Source organism: Helicoverpa armigera, chromosome 11 (assembly GCF_030705265.1).
Source record: "Helicoverpa armigera isolate CAAS_96S chromosome 11, ASM3070526v1, whole genome shotgun sequence".
Lineage (NCBI taxonomy): Eukaryota > Metazoa > Arthropoda > Insecta > Lepidoptera > Noctuidae > Helicoverpa > Helicoverpa armigera.
In genome coordinates this window covers 3,666,652-3,682,945 of record NC_087130.1, presented here as the reverse complement: position 1 = coordinate 3,682,945, position 16,294 = coordinate 3,666,652, and the positions used below count along the sequence as shown (strand labels likewise).

At 35.8% G+C, this 16,294-nt stretch overlaps 1 protein-coding gene across 5 annotated transcripts in view; it reads left to right on the top strand.

Moving 5' to 3' along the window:
• Positions 1-16,294, top strand: part of Src64b (Src oncogene at 64B) — a 59,452-nt gene that overhangs the window by 7,270 nt on the left and 35,888 nt on the right. For 3 of the 5 annotated variants that reach the window (XM_049850726.2, XM_064036769.1, XM_064036766.1), the window contains exon 1: positions 10,698-11,011. The exons of the other annotated variants lie outside the window; for them this stretch is intronic. The gene's annotated coding sequence lies outside the window, so the exon portion shown is untranslated. Of the gene's footprint in view, positions 1-10,697; positions 11,012-16,294 lie in introns of those variants that run through there. 5 annotated transcript variants of the gene reach the window in all.

Below are 16,294 nucleotides of genomic sequence, written 5' to 3'. Positions count from 1 at the left end.
CAATTTTCGCTGTAATTGACGGACCTACATCATATGTACATTCGCACCTTGAATTTCTGGTAGTTCGGGTTTGGTAACCAATGGTCTTTTATTTACAGAAGATATTTTACAGATTTATTAACAGACAATATTGGCAGGACAATCGGAAACGTATGACCTAATTAAACGTAACAAAAACACTCACTAGTTTATTGATGATTTCAAGTCATTTATAATCCTTCATTCAACAAGAATGAATCGATTATACATATAATTACCTTTCATCATATTATTGCCTTTTCTATTTTTATGTTTGTTATTAGTTCACAGTACACAATACTTCCTGCTTGGATATAACACAGAAGATTAAAGGATTCCACAAAGATCTCTGTCTTTCAATCGAGCTTATAACTTCGCGAATAGGTGGGCTGGATAAAAACAAGTTTCGGCAACTATTCCATCATTCTTGCAGAGCTTACCAACAGTTTTGGGATACAAATGTGTTGAGGGAAGTACATTGTATCCATGTGTCTGTAAGAATAGGACTGCGAACCGTGAAATTGAAGATATTTTTGTGCAGTACATTTTCCTGTTTTGTTTCCCCTTTGCATCATTGAATTTGTGTACCGCTTTACCATTCTATTTTTCAATAGTGACATTTTATTTAACAAGTGGATAAAGTGTTATTTAATTTATATTTTACTGTGACATTACAAGTTATTTGCAAAAAGAATACGATGAATTTACGGCATTTCTTTTTGCGTCAAAATATAACTGCTATTTCCACTTTTATCTCAAAAACATTATGAAACCTCTGCAAGCTAGTGAAGCTACGCATGAAATCATACGCGCATTGTGAAAAGAGGTGTCTAGCTCACAATGGTTTTTGAAACTGTCTGCACCCTTGAAAAGTATAACGTTTACCATGAAAACGCCTCCTTTTGACGAGGGTGCAACTGATACATTTCCTACTGTATTTTATTTATTCCCTTTTACATAGACCTCTTTTATGCAAAGGGTCGTGAACTTATTGAGTTATTGTATTTGTACTTTAAACTTTGTTAAGATTAAAATTGTGTAAATAATAATTCATAAAGGAAAAAGTTAGATGTTGAAATCATGTATATTTTATGTGTATGTTGTATCGTGATTCGTGCTAAAGATAATCTATTAGAGATACACCGCCTACGCTTATCTACTGGCGCTTTCTAAAATCTATTCTCAAACAGTATGTATTTCTATTTATTCTCGATCCATGTAGAGGAACTGCCGCATATTTGGAATACTGCAGGTAACTTGGAATACTTCGATATCTAAATATATATAAACGCCATCTGAGTTTTTATTCCGTAAACATAACGTCAAACGATACACAACGCCATACAGCATTAAAAACAGGACGCCATCTTGACATTTCGGCTACCAGCCCCCAGCGAACGAGACGCCTGATTTGAAAACTTTTTCGGTAAGAATGCAATCAGTGGTAATCATCTGCTGTAATACTCTAAATCTTTATTGTAATTATTTTAATTGCGGAGTGACCTTGTTAGTTTAAGATATTACTATGATTTTGTGAATATTTCTAGAATTAAAAATTTGACATGCAATTTTAAGTTAGGTTGGTGTGTTGTTAATTTGGAATACCGTGTTTTTTTTGCTTTTCAGTTTTTTTGGGAGTCGGTTTTATTTTTTTGTAAAAGTTTCTTTTTTTGTAAAGAGCCAATGACTATAAAAATATTAGAATTCTATTAGTTTCTAAGAAAAAGTGTTAGCAATTTTCAAAGAAAAAACTTAATATAATTTGGAATAATATATTCCAAATTATCTGCACCGTAAGTCAAATCACGTTTTTGGAGTATTTTTAGTTTGATAGGCATTTTGATAGTACATCTGGTATTTTTTATATTTGATTGTTCTCATTATTAAAGTTTAATATTTTGACAATAATTTAATGTATTTTTTATTGAGCTATCCCGTTTCTCCTTCAATTTATTTTCAAAAAACAAACTGGTATTCCAAATATGCTTCACTTCCTCTATACAAAATCTATATTTGATATAATGTTTAGAATCCCATTGAATTTGAAATGAAACTTGCCTGAATACACAAAACTGTATATAAACAAAGGCCAGTAATTGAGTTACGTGACCAAAAGTTTGGTTCCGTAATCTAAATCCAAAAATACTTGCTTTTCCTGGTATCAAACAAAGACAACACAACGTCCTTATTCCTGTTATCATTACCTCAAAACGTATATTAACCATCAACGTAAAAATTAGAAAGTAGTTAGTCATCACATTTCTAAGTATAGTACCTGCCCCTCTTCGTCAGCGTATTGGATGTTCGAGAGGTTAGTAATCGACCGTCGAGGTGTTTCCCTAGTGGGTCAACGAGTTTGACACAGGTCGAGGAGTATAGATAAGGTACATCGTTTCTTGTGCTTGTCAATGACCCGATGACAGACCCTTTTGGTGTTTCAAAATTCCTGAGAACCGTTGACGTGATGAAAGAAGAACTTTTAATTGAATTATTTTTGGCCTCTGCAGTATTTAAATGAATGAGCAAAGTGAAGGTTTTAAAAGAAAAGTTCTAAGTACCCATACCGATAGGTTCTATTATAGACGCTAAATATATTTTTCTTTTATTTGATTTAATGATAACGAGTACTACGGAACCTTCAAATGACAGAATCCAAATTACATTTTGGGCACAGTCAAATTTCCTGGCCGACTCTTTGTCCCCAAAATGAAACGTCAGCCGCAAGCCGACTTTCGGTATTTTTCAATCAACGCTATTTGTTTCCATATTTATAATACATTGATACTACGAAAAATATTCTACTTATAGAATTTCAAATTTTTTAATAATATCATCGGCGTATGTAATAACAATGAGTGGCTTTACTCTGACGTCACATTTAATTCTGGCTCTAATGTATCCACTTCACAGATTCAGGTTAGCAATGTTCAGATAGTACTAGCTCTTCAGTCGTAATTGAACTATGCATAGAAATCCTTTACAATCCAAAGACTACTTATTTATGATTTGCTAAGTTAATTGGTGAGTTGTCAAAAGGCGTAACACCTACCTATTTGTAATCTACTCTGGTGATCCAAATATCGGGTAAGATTCTTCGCCTACTATCTAAGGAATACTTTCTAGTTCCGTCTAGAAGCTGCTGTGACGGCATTACACTACTTACCGATACCTCCTACGCAGACCTGTATTAGAAAGGAGCTAATGATGAATGTAGGGTATTGATTACAATCGAAACGCCTTTGTTTCTATTGTACTTGTCTTTGAAACCATTTTCATCTAAAATGATAGTTCACAGTGCGCTTATCATTGCTATTGTTTATTGTCTAAATGAATATGCATTCTATTTCTTACTATGATAGAATTCACGAACGCTATTAAGACGTCACTGATGACCTTAATCGCCCGAAAATCACATATGGTCTGAAAGACAAAGATATTTCCAACCTTTTTTCTTTTTCTAACATCCGAGTATTCCCACCATGGTTTTAGGTCGCAAACAATGGTTTTCGCCTGAATAGCCACGGCTGCGATATACTGGGTGCCTATAAGACCAAAGCAGGTGCAGGCGAAGTTTTTGCCGCGAGCGTTGCGCACTGGGTCAACAGGTTCGCTCGAGTACCAGCTCTGAGACGCCAAGTCTCTCAGCCACTTACTTAGAGGTTTCATGTGGGCTATACACATAACAACGTAATGTTGAATTGAGCTAGGCGACACCATTATATGAATGCTCCTGCATGAATACCGCATGAATTTATGATGCCCTTTTGATTTCTAGCTACTGCACTCTATTTCTTAGGCAGTCGACGTCTCAAAACGGAAGCTCCATTGTTTATTTAGTTGTGTATATGACACTGTCTGAGAATTCTGTCTGGACCTCGTTGCTTGACTTCTATGTGTTGTTGTATTGCTATGATGCACATGTCTGGCTTTGAAAATGTTTGTTAGTTGCCGGAATCAATATTCGTTAAATATGAGGTGTGTTAAAATTGTGAGGATAATTTTATGCAAGTTGGGCATGCTGCGTTCACCCGCTCGGCGTATTGATTTTTGTTATTTGCATCCCGTCTGCTCTCTTGTACATCTGCGGCTATTGTTGGACGAATAGTCATTTATATGGGTCCCTTAAATATACAGAGCAATTTTGGACAATGTTTAACCATTATAGCATCTATGTTTTCGAAATCTAACATAACCGTTTGTTATTCAGTCATGTTTATTATTGTGCAATGTTGAAAATAGATTCAGAGATACGTTGAATTGAAGTCTGTTTTGCGTCTAGAGTGGAATGCTCTATTGTTTGCACTTTGCATTGTGTCAATGTCTGCTATATATATAAAGAATCTTTTATTTATTATTTAAATAAAATAATGGTTTAAAAAACACTAGAAAAATACGCTTTCAATAAATGCACGTATTTATTAAAAGACTTTACTAACAAGTCCAAACACAATTATGATACGATGTCCTATTATGAAGTTCCAGGTCATCTTCCGGCTTCATCATCATTAGATCAGATCGAAAGGAATATTTTATTGTATTGTCATCAGAACTACATTCAACTTCCAACTTTCATGACGCTCCTTTGAAGATGGTCAAATTAGTTTACTTAGATTCAATTACATGGTTACGTACAGGACGACCTAATAATAGCGTGTTAATTACCTCGTCATTTAATTTCAAAAGCGATGATATTTCTAATTATGATTTTCCTGTATATTCTTTAAAGTACACAAACAGTTCTCTCAACTTTACTTTAGAAATCTTCATAGCTATAATACCCAAAGATGTTTACTACAAATGATTCATTCATAATGGATTTATCAATCCTGCTGGTTTGACGTTGTTGTTATCACATCGAAAAGTAATTAGTGTAATCACCACAGCCGTAAATATTTAAAGGAGTATTCCGTTAATTATGTCTTTGTTGTACTTACATACTTGACTTCAACAAAACAGAATGTTGCGTGTACCTGCGTGGAAGTTTAGAAGACGTTGTTTGGAAATCTACCTTTCGGTTGTCTGGAAATAGTCGTTCTCGTGTGCATGTATTTAGGTCGCGTCCGTTCCAGTTATAATTATCTTTGCTGATGCGTCGCTTCATCACCCACAAAGTGCCATTTCACGATTAGGCGTGGCATCGCTATGGTGTATGAATGCCATGCTCTTAATTTTCTATTTGCGCGTAGTTTAGATATGGTTTTCAGTATATTTGTTGTACTGTATATGGTTCATTTTTGATGTAGCGTATGATGTATTTACATTAGTGTTAATCTAAGTAAATCCTAAGTACCTATGATAAATGTAATCCGACACAACCATAATTTTGCACCATTTAGAATAATTACCGCTGCCCCAGTAACTTTTAATGATAATTAATACACTGTTTGGCTAGTTATTAAAACGAAGCTTTCATTAAGTCTTACTTCTCAGGTGAGTTATAGCCGAGTTAATCTCCGCAGCGGCACTTTGATGGTATCGCCTCCTGTCTTGGGTAAATTGAGTAATTACCCAGTGAGATTACTTGGTAATTTAAGGGGCGGAAGGTATCGATCACCCTGTTAACATGACAGACTCTGTGTGGCGGGATCATCATTTCACGCCTACTTGATCACTGTTGAATATGGTCCTTGTACTAAATTCATGTAATGATTTATTGATTACTATTTACTGATGGTCCTTTGCGAACCAAGGTGATAGTCTAGACCTGATAGATAATCCATCAGGACGATTACTTTCAAATCTTTACATTTCAGCAATTTTATTAACATTATTCCATTTCTCAAAAATTCCAACGATATAAGTCCTGTAATACGTCTTGACACTTAGCGCAAGTTCACTAGCCCACCGACCCTTTTTGCGTAGAATCAAATTCAATAGATTTGATTCGCTATTGTGAACGTTTTTGGAAAGTTTATTGACCTAACTCTGTTCGGTTATGGCTATGATTGAAATGACACCAATCAACGAGTTCGTCAAGGTTAGCGTTCCGCAGAAAGCTTTTATGTTGTTTTGACGCCCAAAAGGCTGACGGCAATAACCTGTTTGAATACTTCTACCTGAGATTTAGGATGAATCGGAGTTCCTAATTTTAACAAATAGTTTTAATAAGATGTGTATATTTTAAGTTATTTTATTAAAGTTCTAATGAAACACATCAATTATTAATAAAAGGATCAAATTGATCCTCATATTTCAGGTATAGATACCTAAGTAAACTTCAAAAGTCCTGAATACTTGGTCGAATTATTCTCCCTATTTAGAACAGTCTATATCTAGGCTGTCAAGTGTCCTGACGTAGTTTCACATACATACGTATAATTAACATGGACATACACAAGATCCATATATGACATCATTAAGCTTTGCGCGAATGTCTCATGAATCATGACCCAGTTCATTCAACCTCTGTATTTAATGCATAAACTAATACTTATATAGGTCTAGTTAGAGATTATTCTAATATGCTTTCCTAGTACTACCTTAGATTTTTCTGACCTATATAGTTTTAGGTATTTGACCCACAATTTGACCGAGTTCTCAAACTTCTATAACACAGATACTTAACGATATCTAATAAATAAGCTGACCACTGAAAACAAATACCCATTGTGACTTTATCTCAATTTAGAATTTCAGTAAATCGTCTAGACTAATAATAATGTTCGTCCTTTTGAAGATTCGGTAGTTCAGTGCACCGTCTGCCCTTTGCTTCAGTGCGTCTCGCGGAGCCGCCAGTCTCCTCTAGAAATTCACTTATTGGTGTTTACTGCTAGCCAAATAATTCATATTTTTTTGATAAATATTTACCAATTTCTAGGAGTATTTGTTCATCTGTATTAAAATTACTGTCAACCATTCTTCTTGACCTCTATTATTTAAAAGTTTAACTAAAGGTGATAGTTTGAGTGTAGTCTGAGCTTTTATTTGTTCATTTAATTAAAAAAGAATAAGTGGACGTTGCCTACTAAAATTCGGGTTAAATCTGTTTGAGTTTTGCGAGGGGGTCAAGTTTATTCAAAGGTTTGAACTTGTTATGAGTTCATGTTCATTCATGCGCAAGAGCACGGTCCTTTCATTCATCTTCAATGTTGTAAGTAGAGTTTGCACAAAGATGTTTGATCTCTGAACAACTCTAAGAACTAAGGCAGCGTTTTCATTGGAGACCAAAATATCACTTGAAATCGGTCTTTGTGTCACAAAAAGGTGAACAGCACATATTTCTACATAAAGTTAATGTTATTCACCTCACACGAGTTAAGCTAGAGACGATGCCTGTGACCGAATAAACCTATTGATATTCAAAATAATTATTATTCTGAAAGGCATTGGTTCATCCCCGCTTTAATATTAATGTGGGCGCTTTTCATTCACTACTTAGTACCTAGTTACTGAACTTTGAATCTTAGCATTTAATCAAAATTTTAGGTCTATAATTAATAAAAGCAATTAAATTGTCGCCTATATTGAACGAATCTTCTTTTAGACCATCTAGCACTTAAGACCATCCGATAGATTGGATTATAAGCGGCTAAAGTCGAAATGCGATTATTTAATTGACAATGAAATAAAGATTACCGATATTCATTTAGACTCTCCGTGGAATCGATAATAATGGCAACGCCTTAACAAAACCGTCACGGAGTATTATCACATTGAATTCTTCTCTTTGTTACTTTTGGATACCACCGTGAATGAAACGTGATGTCATTTGAGCAAAAAGTCGGCATTGCTCTGAAGCTAAGACTACTAATAGATTAAGGAAAATCTTTTATTAATAGTGATGATGATAAAATGTTGTTTGTTTATAAGAAACGGAGTAGCTTGTCACTGAATAATTATGATAAATTATTTGCGCAGGATATAATTCGTTGAACAGTTTTGCGTTGGATAGGTAAAGGCGGGGTTAAAAGCGATTCTTCACCCTCGGTCCCGGAATGTCAGGACCGTTACACAAATGCCCCACCCACAGCTGCTGCTACATAGAATGCAGCACTGCATACACTTTGAGGGGCCATCTCCCTGAGCACATGCCAAAACGTTCTGAACTCTCACTTTCAGCAATATGGACAAAGTTTTTTATATTCTGATAGAAATACATGAATTGAGAAAATGTTAAATTTTCATATGCTTTACAACCATTCTGCTTTATCCATTCAAACTAACTAGTAGGTAGTTTAGTGAGTTTTCGAAACTTCCATACCCAAGTTATAGAAAATCCTTTAAATACTATTTCAACTCTGACTTTGTACATAATGATGTCACTTAGAAAATTAAAAGAAGCGGAAACTAGAAAATAAATCAATACACATGATGGAGTGCCGGCAAGATTTAAGAGACCTGCCACACACGCCGTACGCAATAAATCTTCTTTATGTTTGCTTACCAAATGTCGCCTGAAAACACAAAGTACAACAAGCAAATTCGGACGAAGCCGATCGACACGCTTGCAGCGTTCGGGCGTGGCTCTCGTATATTTTTATTGCCTCACTTTGTCGGCGTAAGGGACACTTAACTTTCGCACAGCGTGGTGTACCATTTGTTCTTGTTCCATCTTATCAAATTCTAAACGACCCTCTTTATTGTTTTCTTCACCACATCTAGGTCGATATAAACGGAAAAGTAAACCCCTATATCCCAAGAAACCTTCCGGTGCGATTTGCTCGATATTTTCACCGAGTTAAAATTAAACGTTCATGAGGAACAACAAAACGTTCGCCGCGTGCGAGATGCCGTGACTTAAGTAATTTATTACCGTTTTCGTAGCATCTGCACCAGATTTTCTACTCACCAATGTATGAGTCAATATCGTTGAATGATTTACATTGTTCGGCGTTTCTTAATTGTTCTATTTATCAGAATGATCATTCTCTGTTTCACAATCTCCTTGCGTCTTTGGTAAATAGAGTTTATATTGTATTACTTGTATCGTTTAGAAGGGTTCTACTTCAATAGCTCTTTATTGGCTGTGAACTTAGCAGCCGGTTGACTGCACTCTGATTTTACGATGCGTATGAATCAGAGACAGTGCATTCATTAAAACGGGATGTGGACGTGTTTAACAGGACTTTTCGTTTATTTCCTTTGAGTTCATGACTAAGGTATTGTAAACCCGAGTAGCAGTTAACGATGGTATTTTTAAGCGCCAAAATTAACTGCACTTATTTTACATTACTTTGACTTAAACTACCATCTACTTGTAGTCTTACAATGTTCATTTCAAGCTGCTTACGAAGGGCAAACTAGAACACAATTACTGGGTATTTATAGATCACCAACAAAACATTTGCAGGAGAGTTGGGCTTGGTCTCATTTAACACCAGTATTACTGTTTAAAAATACAACAGTATACTTGAATACTCAGAATCAATTAATACCGGCTGTTTCTAGAGATGAAATTGTTCTAGTTTCGAATGCCTGAACGCTTGCGTGACAATACTAAATAGAAAAACGAAATGATCACATTCGACATACATTGAATTTATAGCAATATTTAAAATCATGTTTCTGAAAATATTGCTATATTTCCAACTGCAAGCATTTAGGCAAAAAGATACACCTATTTTTTACACTCACTCGGGAACCCAGCAAACTCGAAATGCAAAACATAATTTTTAACAGCGTACGCGAGAAGTTATCAAAACGTGGTGTTCGTAAGCGTCCACTTTTTCCGCCACTTTATGCAATCGGTTTTAGAGTGTCATCGGGGAAATTCATCAAACTTTTCAGCTCCACATTTTCATATTCTGTAAAACTACTTTTTCCATCAATATTTAGCGAATCTTAATTCGTTTTTTTGCGAGTCACACATTTTTGCGTGGTTTGCGTACCGCTTTCTTCAGCTTTACGATTCGGATGTTTTAGAATACCCTGAACATAAAACAATATACAATCTTTATCTTCATGTTACTTTCCGAGTAAACACGTAAGTGAACATTTGCATTTTTGTTCAGGTATTTAATCATAGCTTTCATTTCGTCAGTACTCTACACGTAAAAAAATTATTATACCAAATGTTACTTAAATTGCGCAAGATAGGATACTTTCTCGTCAATATTTATTTTGGTCCCAGATGCATCACGACGTGAAGAGCAGTGAAGATAATTTTTTAACTCGCTACAAAATGTAGAGTTTATTTTAATCTATTTTAGTTCGAAAGCTCCCAGATTTAAGGAGCGAGATGATCACAAAACTTTGAAGATTCATTAGCAGTAAATATTCTTCCTTTTTTTACAATTTAAACGTTGTTTTTACACCAAATTCTTTTATATATTTATTTATGTTAAGCTCTGTTTTATTTTCTCGCAGTAGTTTCTGTACCAATAGTATACCCTAACTCAACCCTCCGTCTAGGAGTGATTTATTGTTCTCTGTGTAATCCCAAGTTTTTGTTTGTTTTTGTCACCCGCTTTGTCAAAGACATCTGTTTTCGTAGTTTCTATCGTCAGTTTGTTGTGCCTTTGAATACTTTTTGGTGGCCCTTTGATATTTTCCGACTGTACTGCATGATGTCTTTCTTCCATAGGTTCGTAGGGATATCGTTAGCTTTGTGTACATTGGTTATCAAATCAGCGACAGTGACATAGGCTAGTTCGACGGCTGTGCTAGGTAGCGTTCGACGCGCGCGCCCCCTAGTGCGTTCCCCCCGCCCTCCCGCCCCCCGACCGCAGTCGTCTCCGTTCTGAGTGATGCAGTCTGTATCGAACGTACGTACGAACCTCACGTCTTTTCGTTTGAAAAAAGCTCCACGACTTCGAGCTTTGTAGAAATTTATAACTATGTGTCCTCTGTTTTGTCATATGGTATTATTGTCGGCCATCTATTAAGCTGTTGTTTGTGGTTTGTGTGTTTGTAAATTAATTAATTTCAATCGTAGCTGTAAAGTGTTTGTAAACGGATTCGGTAGTGTCGGCATAGTTTATTTTAACTAAGTTCGTGACAGTGCTTATCATCTATGGGATGTTTTTGGTGAATTAAGATCTTGATAAATATAAAGGTTGGTATGTTTCTTCATTTGATTTTAATTTTGTTTCTTCATTTAAGCTGGTGTTCTTACTAAGTTTATTATGATGATTGCTGCCGCAGTTTATTATGATGTTGTATAGACATATGCATTTAATGTTATTAATTATCTACAATTTTATTTCCGATATGTAAGTTGATCAGGCCGTCTGTGATGACATAAATATTTAATTATCCCACGATCCTATGAAGGAGGGTGAATTTGTCGTGCGAGAGTGAGACAGTGTTATATCTCCTTTATGGAGGGGTTGCCAAGTCCATGTAGAGTAGACACGATAGGGATTTCCGTGTGAATACTGCCACGCATTTGGGTTTTTAAAATGTTTCCACTATTGAGGCAAACCTTATAGATTTCTAAGTTTCGACAACCTCACAAACTCACAATATCGCCAAGGTTCTTCAGCATTTTTTGCTCCTTTTTTGCCCTAAATCTATTACTCACAAGTTGGAAGTTATAAATAAGTTATTGTAACTGTGGACCCATATCACAAACAAGTTCCAACATGACTTCGTGTGTTTATGGTTATTTAGCATAGGCACGCTTATCTCTGGAGATAATAGGTACTCTCTTTAACAACCCGTGTTCGTTACAGCAAATCATATGTAATTTTTACGTAACGTTCACTATATTTTCTCATAGGTAATTGGATTACTTTCACACGAAACAATACTCTGCTTTCACACATTAGCTTTGCGTCCAAAAGAGCTCATTCTGCAAAATGTAATTTCGTCACTTTTACGAGGAGTCTAAAAATAAATTGTCTGTGATCACGCTTTCTACTACAATTTAATTAACAGTCTTACGTTATTCTCACACATTATTTCTCAAATAGGTATTAATAATTCGGAACATTGCATAAATTGTTAACGACAGCAACATTTTTTTGAGATCATTTCAAAAACGGGAGATAATATCGCAATCCTTCCATGAATTCTCTCTGGCCGTATTTATTTAAGCAATGTTCATGTTCCAAAATTCGAATATGGTCATGAAGCGATGTTAAGTAGTGTTTATTGCGACATAGCTGTCCCTGTTGCTCACACACTTTTATTTAACGAGACAAACGTCCGGTGACCTAACAAGGGTCAAGCTGCCAATTCAACATCAACCAGTCCTCTGCGCACTGGATTTAATTTTTTATCACTCCATTCACCCATAATATTTAAACATAGACTTAAGATAAGCGTTTGATACATTTTCTTAAAAAAAACTAGGCTAATGTTGATCCTTCTACCAGGTTAATAAATCCTACTGACTGTTCCTTGTTTATTTACGGGATATTGATATGATGAAATCGGTTTGTCGTATCTACGAGAATATAATTTGCTTTATTGTCTGCTACGTTCGCTTACAATCAATGTAGAGGACACTGACCCGTTCGATCACTTACTACCGATTTATAGTCCTGCTGACATCAGTTATCTACCCAATGTATATCTAACAATGATTTATGGATGTGGAGCAAACATTATTTTTATGGCATAGTATTTTTGCTTACAAGGCCACCTTGGAGAGAGTTACTCTCTCAGATAGCCGACATAAATACTTGGATTTAAAATTTAAATGATCTCCGAATGCGTAAGTGATGAATCATACACTTATTGGGATGTAACCGTCACTAAGGAGGACTTCCGACGAGGACAATCTCTCACCACATTAGTGGCACACGAAATCGACTCGTTGAATACTTTTTTCTTTTGTTTCATCGAGCTGTTGAAATGAATCATTTCAATAAATCAAGGCTGATGTAATGTTCACATTTTCGACCAATTAACATTCTGCTTTGCATTGGTCTTTTATTGACCTGATATTCTCAATTTTTCTTTATTGCTGCATTTCAATAATCTAGTTGGTATATCGGATGAAGAAATGTTGCTTGACTTGTTGAAGGCTTACTCAACGAGTCGGAGAATTTAAGCTACGGACTAAAGTGAACGAATGTATTCAGGTTAACGATGTTTATTGTAAATACAGTATCATGTCATGTGATTGATCGCACCTACTTGTATTGGGGGTCACTTTATTTGGTCATTTAAATCCATGAGTTCTTTTAAACTTAGCCTCTGTAGGTCATGTCTTATTCAAGTTACACATTCCTTCTCTGGAGTATATTAGCTTTACAAGGCATTTCTAATTACATCTGAGAATGAGCATCTAACAATCGGATCAAAGGGCGCTGACCTGTCTGCCGCTTGGCTATTGAATCGGTGTTTGTCATTAATATTTATGGGCTGCGCACTCTTCCACCCAGCGCTTCGGGGAAGTAGACACCTGAGTGTGTTTGTCCATTACACCATCCGCCTTCTAGCTTGAATACGAGTTAATCACACATAGGAAAGTCTATGAACATTTCTCCATATAGGTACGTAAGCCTGTTCTTGTGTAATATGGTCATTCCAAGCTGAGAAAACAAATTTACGTAGAATTGTTTGTCTGTAAACTATTTATTGTTCTGTCTCGTCGGTACGTATAACAATATCGTACCGCGTGATATAATGCAACCAAAGTCTGACGAATGCACCTCACAACGAGATAGTGTCTGGTATCGCAGTCACCATTTCCTGCCGGTGGCTTGCATCAATTTTGTATGGAAATGGATGGCTTTGCACCATGCAAACGAAGTGTAGAGTCGTGTTTTAATCCTCTTTTAGAATTCTGATGCCAGTTTCTTTAAAGCGGAGTGACTGATTTGAAATAACATTAGTTTTAATAGCTTATACGTTATCGAGCAAACAGATCATTAACATAAAATCAAGAAAACTCTGACAAGCGGACGTGGGTCGACGTGTTGGTTGTTGCGAAATTAACGAAGAGCTTCCACGAATACTCATGACCCTCGAACGCCACCGGCATAGCTAATCTTGACACTAATACATCCGAACAATTACACGAATATACACGCCCACTAGGCAATTACGCACTACACATCCGAGACATCTTTCTTTATTTTCTCGAAGAGAGTAAAATTATACTTTCGAAGTCAGTCACCGGAGAGACAACTTCTTATATGAAATTTGCTATTACGCATATTAACTCTGAGGTTAAGGGTCTACTTTTGAGTCTACAAATTAAGTCAAGGCTTTATGATAAGAAATCTGCTGTCATTCTACTGCGTACACACCATTAAGAATATTGCAATCTAATAGAACCGGTCACAATAGTTCAGACAATCAGTTGATGTAGACGTCAAGATAAAACTTGACAACATTGTCTGATGGTGATGATCTAACTGATGAGAATATTCTGATAAATCATAATGTCTTTGAGAGATAACGATCATAATTTTATGCTTACAGCATTCAGCAAACAGCAATTGTCATAGGCAGAAACATATGAAATCATTCCAGTACAAAAATACTTGTGGTAACGCTATAATTGACAGCGTATCGGCAGGAAAAAGGTGTGACGAAAACAATTTGTATTTTCGCAAGATCTTAAACAAAACAGGAAAATTATTTTCATAATGCCTTCGTTTTAAGATTCGCAAACACAAAAAAACATGCAAAAGCACTACGGCAAAATTTGTACATTTGAACCGAAATATTGATCCTCTGCTTTTCTGTAGCTTTTTGCAAACAGTTTCGAACAATGTTGATCGAAGACTGCGATGAAAAAGCAAATAAAGCTAGCAATGAACAAAGCCAAAACAAGATTTTATCTCTAGAGGCACATCCAATGTTTATAACATCATTATATTACTGAACAAATGTAATTACGGTAATTCAAGTCGTGACCACGTTGCATGGTACAGGAAAAGTTTTTTCCTTGTGTTTATATGAACGGAAGCGCCGTTTGTTGATAGACTGAGCACGAGAGCGGCTCAGGAGATTACTAACATTAAAACACTTGTTGATGGTAGCTTAGTGATGACTTTCGGAACTCGATGTGATTATTGCACGGTAATCTTCGTACCTAAGTACGGTGTTACGGAGGTCGGTTCCATCAACGATACTTACTGCCTGTCATTATGCGATTGTTTCAAGGATAAATTAATTCTATGGTTAGTAGTTGAATGTATGGATTGATGTGGTTTGATATTCTCTGCGATGGGAAATTGGCGCAGTAGTCTAAATCGAGAAAGATGTTAGAATTAAACGGATGTGGACATCCAATCCTTTTGTGGATTCACAAAATGGGACCTCTTTAAATAGCCTCAAAACGTTGGTTACCCAAACTACAGCTCGAATTACATACACTGAGATCTGACTTTTATGCAATACAAACATAAAAATATTTCATTAGCATTTCTGCTTGTACCATAACAGGATAAGATCTGTGTATAGCTTTATACAAACCGAATATTATGCGTCAGAAACATTATCAGTGACATGTTTAATGCTCGGCATTTCGAAGGGATACTTTAGCATTTAAAGGTTAATCGCTTTTGGGTCATTAAAAACGCAATCACGAATTAACTGTTGGTTTTTGTTGGAGATATAATTTTGTTTCAAGTAGTTATCATCTACTTATTTATCTCGACAGCAGAAGTATCACTCGTCCAGATCGTTGTTTTTATCAGTAACAAATCATTAAAGCCATCCGCCTTTCTATTGTTTCATTCTTTTGATCTAATTATTGTGATTATTTTTCCGACCCAAATATCGACCAATAGAATTGCACCATTCGACGTCACGTGGTACAACCTACATGGTATTATACTGATAATTTTTTTTGAATATTTTCTCTGGTCGTTGCTATGTCAAACTGACAGGTTGTGGCCGACATTTGGGACGGAAAAATAATCCCCCGAATACCACACGAGCTTCAAAATTCTCTGGCATTTCCCTCAAGGTTCCCTGCAAACAAATAAAACAACGAACCTATCGGGAAATACCCGATAATTTTGAAGCTCTTGTGGTATTATAAGTGATAATACTTTGCCAAAGAAAATCAAGGCTTGTTAGTATGAACTGTACCACATTTAACAGCTTTCGCTTCTAATGTCGTGGGTTCATTCTTTAGTTCGCGTGGGCTGTTTTCTCCTATCGATGTATTATGTTCAATACCATTATAATATTTAGTTACAGCTTTCCCAAATTGCGTAGACAAGACATTCAATCGCAGACTGATATCACATGAACTTGAATTCCCACAACCCATTTCTCTAATCATCAAATTAACATTGGAATCCACATTTTCGCTACTTATAATATTTCATTCAACTTTCAATACATCATTCAATACATACACACAATCGTCGTAAAGTATCGACATTCACAGTGGGATTAGAGGCTGTAGCCCAGATTTCTCGATGGG